This window comes from Vigna unguiculata, unplaced genomic scaffold (assembly GCF_037176805.1).
Source record: "Vigna unguiculata cultivar grain cowpea cultivar isolate G323 ecotype 2 unplaced genomic scaffold, ASM3717680v1 ptg000208l, whole genome shotgun sequence".
NCBI classification, from domain to species: domain Eukaryota; kingdom Viridiplantae; phylum Streptophyta; class Magnoliopsida; order Fabales; family Fabaceae; genus Vigna; species Vigna unguiculata.
This window is the reverse complement of record NW_028196845.1, coordinates 1-5,000: the sequence shown is the minus strand read 5'-3', so window position 1 is coordinate 5,000 and position 5,000 is coordinate 1. Positions and strand designations below refer to the sequence as shown.

At 45.3% G+C, this 5,000-nt stretch overlaps 1 non-coding gene across 1 annotated transcript; it reads right to left on the bottom strand.

Annotated features, from left to right (window-relative positions):
* Positions 1-707: 707 nt before the first annotated feature.
* On the bottom strand, positions 708-781 carry TRNAW-CCA (transfer RNA tryptophan (anticodon CCA)). Its single transcript has one exon. It is a non-coding gene; the product is annotated as a tRNA-Trp (tRNA).
* Positions 782-5,000: the final 4,219 nt, after the last annotated feature.

Genomic DNA, 5,000 nt, shown 5'->3' with positions numbered 1-5,000 from the left:
GGCTAAGAAAATCAGTGAAATCCGTTTTTGCATAGCTTGCATTCTCTTTATTCGCCAATGAACATCTACCTTTCGTCTGTAACGTGCATTTTTTGCTTTATTTAATGGATCCTCGAACTTGAGTGAAAGCCAATGCGTTTTCCGAACCGAAAGGGGGTCTTGAAAAAAAAAGGCCTACCCCTTGGATTGGAGATGTTGAAGTTGCGCATGAAGTAGTCTCTATCTCCCGGTCGGAGACAAGGGATGGATGTCGCTAGGCTAGGTCAACTCTATCATTGGTTTCATTATCCCTATAACGATCACTAGAAAAAGATATGTGCTACTACTATCCCGAAGCTAGGTGGTGCTATTATGGCGGGGGAAGGGTCTACTTCTGCTCCATCGGAATGCTTTTGGTGGCAGGTCTTTCTATTACCGATATGGACCTCAGGGTCTCGTACCTAGGTAAACGATCTATATAACTAAGGTAAGTATATCTATGAATCTGCTGCGTCTTTTATCTCTGGTGTTGGATCACCTACTCACTACTGCGCTGCGACAAGGACTGGAACTGCCTCCGCGTTTGGACCCTTTCTTCATTAACATCTCTTTGGTTTATTTACCTCCTCTTTCTTTGTTTTTAATCCTAATCCACAGGAGGTAAAATTCAGACTTTAGACTGCTGTTCAATTATTTCAGTGTCATTCTCGATCTAACAAGAATGGAATCACGCTCTGTAGGATTTGAACCTACGACATCGGGTTTTGGAGACCCGCGTTCTACCGAACTGAACTAAGAGCGCTTTCTTTTCATAAATAATTTTATGTGACCCCAATACATCTTGCATAATCGAATAGATATAATAGCCCTTGGCATAGAAGCTGTGAAAGAATAGGCTGCTGGAGGAAGAACCGCCCCAAAGCGGAACGGGCAAGTCAGCCAGAGCAACTTTGAGGGAAGCCAGCTCCTCATCTGACTTTGTTTGAAGGTCGGTGTCGAGGAATGGCATGGTCTCCGGGAGAAAGAAAGCCAAAGGAGCGAAAAGCACACCATCCTAGGTAAGCAGCATCTTTGAAGCGGCATCTCACTCAATATACGCAATTATAAGATAAGATCTGTCTTTTCCGGCCGATTCCATGCCACTCTACTTTGGACCCTCTTGCAGGAGCTCGGACTGAGTCTAGTTTAGGTCCATCCGAGGGTTTGGACGTCACTTCTTCACTTTTCTGCTTTTTGGATGGGTGCTCTCCCCCGAGTGAAGGCATAAGCCGTAGACAGTCACTAGTTTGATCGCTATGCCATTCTCGGCAACGATGTGGTGATAGCTGATCGACGAGTTGCTTCGGTCTACCTTGTTGAATCATCTACATTGATTGAGGACTCGATGTCAGAATGCATTCTTCGATACCCTGTTGTAGAAGTTTTCATCTAGTTCCTGTAGCTAGTCGTAGATGCATATTATAGCTGCTATCGGATCAGAGGTTCGGGGGATTTTTCACTTGATTATTTAAAAATAGATATTCATTTCATTCCTGTTGGATCTCTTGCTTTCAAGTTCTTTTAGTTTCTATGTAACTCAATCAGGACGTAGATGTAGATACGGATAGGGGTCAACCGGGTAACCAATCCCGGTGGCTGGATGACTCCTTCACCCTTAGATCGCAAGACTAAGGCAAACGAGGCGGAACCTCGGTGGCGTGATAGGCTGGTTCTCACCAGGGTCAGTCCTATCACAAAATTGGAGTTTCTAACCTCACTCTGCTTGGTAAGGCAGAGCCCTATGTTAGTCACATAGGCACCCCCCGGTTTCTTAGTGAAACTCATCAAGGTGAGGGTGGGCTAGCTTATAGCTATTCTATCACTCAGGGATCCAGAATGGAGCAACTGGGGGTGACGCGGAAGCCACCCGGGTGGGGCTGGTAAGATATGATATCAAGCGGTCTAGAATAGAATCGAAAGCTCAAAAGGGAAGTGAAGGATCAGTTCCTCCCATGCAATGTGGCATGGCTCGCTCGTGACTCATTGAGGAAGGGGCACGGTTCGAGATTATGTGAAGGACCCTAATGCTTAACATAAATAAGAGGACAAAGTCTTCCATTGAATGGCTGGTTTACAAACCTGGGCTCAGACGTAAGTCAGGAGAGGATTGAGCCTCTTGGTGGACTACAAGTTGAAGAGTTCATAATGTTGGGAAAAAACGGATCTGCCATTCCTACTCCCCAGTTATGTCATCCCTTACCTATGATTCCATCCTAGTTTTCGCCGCCCATGGTTCCGAGAGACCCAATTTATACAGAATGAGCACCTCACCCCTTTCTTTCCTTGTAGTTGGAGTTGGGCAAGATTTCACTTGTAAATGGATTGGCTTTAGATGCGGCTCATAACCACTGCTTGTGAACAGCTTGACTCCTGCTTTCCCGGCTACAGTACAGATTGTGCCAAAGACAGCTCGCTCCTGCTCAAAAATCACACAATAAGCCAAGGCAAGGCGGCCAGTTCTAATCTAGCTATTTCAAAACAAATTCTCATCTCAGGAAGACAGATCGAACTATTACAGATAGAACAGATAGATTGGTGTAGGCTCTAAGCCAAGCCGCCTATCTCGTGTGCTATAAAATACACAACGTACTTTCCCGAGCCTTTCTCAAGCTATTATGTCTAGTCCCAGGTACAAAGAGGTGTATATATAGCGTTCTCCTTCCTGCCTCGACCCTTTCGGCTAAGAGGAAATCCGGAGCGACAAAAGCGATTCCGGTCTCCCCACCATTCATTTGAAAGGTATAAGGCACGCCATTCGGTCCTTTCTAAAGTAGTAGTAGTGGTGGCTATCTCCGAAGTCTGGGATCTATTCCAACTTTACTTCATGTAAATAGTTGATAAGATTCGTGAACCCTGTTGAGTCCACGGGAAGATCTTCTTGTTCGGATTGCTAGCTTAGCTGCCCTTTTGGATACTACAATTTTCTTTTCATTTTACAGTTTACATCCAGGCCAAGTCCTTTTCTGCCTGTGGGAAACCAAGCAATGGATTCTCCCTGTGTCAATGTTATGGGTCCAATTCTAACTCTTTCATTGCTCTCTCCAGAAGCTTCACTTGCGACCTTATGCTTTCTATCCTAAATAGAGAAAGAGGGAAATAGGTCGTCAAATCAAAAGACGAGGCTGAGCGTTAGCGATGGGCTGGGTAACGAAGGGTGAGTGTCACGATGGTGCGAAGCAGAGAAGGGAAAGTCAAGGGCTTTGTGGGCTAAGGGATCTCGATATGCCCCTTTAGATAAGAGTCAGTAGGCCTAGAAGGCTCCTATGCCAAAAGAAAATGCTCTACATGACTAAAGTCAAGGCGAACGGCATTAGTACAGCTGTTAAGAAGACTCTCCGATGTTGACTTTGTAAATTCATAGGCCTTTGTAACCGGTAGGTTACTTTTTACATAGAATTTCTAATGGAACTACCGTCTATTGTATAGGGCTACTATATTCATTTGTACTCGTCTACTAATGCCGGTCGGATTAGCTACATCGGATTGACTACTACCCTAGGATGATAGGACCAGTTGGAACGGCTTCTTCTCTTTCTACCTACACATCTCAGAGCTCATACACCTGCGCATCTCACTAGCGTCCTCTCTGTCCCGTAAGCATTTAGGGTCTTACTCTCTCTTCTCGGTCAGTATATTCCCCTAATCTCTCTATCATTGGCATTGGCATTGGAATAGCCAACAATAATAGGTAATGAACTCCTTGGGATCGAAAGAGAACTTTTGCTTTGGTCTCGAGGAATTGTTGAGCGAGGCTGACTTTAGAGGTGTAAGCACCGCGAGTCTCAATCCAGTCAAATTCCTGTTGGCTCATAACTGAGCGAAAGGCATAATAGATTCTTGCTCTTCTTAGCCTTGCAAATGAGGCGGTTGATAGACCCTTCCTGTCCTAGTGGTATGGTTAACATAAACTTCTGACTCTGAGGCTAGCTCTAGGACAAGCGGAGGTTCTTCTTTCTCCTCTGGGGTTAAGTCCAATACTAATGTGTATCTTTCTGCTTTATTCACTTCCTGAACAGTTTCTGTGCCCATTCTGGATTGAATACCTGTATATCTTGGTAAGATTAGGGTCAACGGTTTGTGCCTGTCTATTCCATCCATCCCTTCGTGGAGTTAGGGCGTGTGATGTGTCCTTTCCGATGCCCTCGGCCGCATTTCGGAATCAAAGAGTCATGGTGCTTTAGTTGTGGGTTAGCAGGGATAAGTTGGACTGCGCTAGTAGTTAGGGTGGTAAGATGAGCACCGCGATCGAAGGGCTCACTCTATGGAAGTCCTCTCCCACTTGAAAGCTAAATAAGGACACAAAGAATTGTATTCCATTCTTAGCAGAGGTTCCTTCCATCTAATCCCTCGAAGTACTTCGCTCACCTTCGAAGAGTGAAATGATCATTCAAAGCAGACTAACTAAAGGCATAGGGCAAAGGAGCTTAGAAGGGTGAGGGTGGCGGAGGGAATAAGGTATGAAATCACTTAGATAGAAGCATGTTGGATGACGGCCCCTATCGCTAATAAGAGACTGAATGGCAACAATTATGGATTCATAAATTTGGAGAAATAAGGTAATAGAAGGCTAGCTATATGCTTAACACAGCTAGTTCGAGAGCCATCGAAGTATCTAACTGCGCATTATAGCTAATCTGTCTGAGCCATCTCTTTTGAAGGTATGACACCTGCTAGGTTGACCGCGCCTCGAGGGAGACTATGGTAAGGTCGGATAGATCGAGTCTTTTGATACTCTTATTCTTAGGATTGGGCCCCTCAGTAATGAAAGCTATTGAAGAATGCCTCCCACCCGAAAGAGAAGAAGACATCGAGAAAACAGGGTGGCTCTCAAACTGAAACACATGTGGTAGGGTCTCTCTTTGTGAGCATACCAACCCGAGTTGGATCAATGAGGATGGTGTGATCTGACCTCTCAATCGTGGGTTTCCCCGTTCGAGGACTCCCTCGCCTTTGTCTTTCCTTTCGGCAGAGAAGAAGACGGA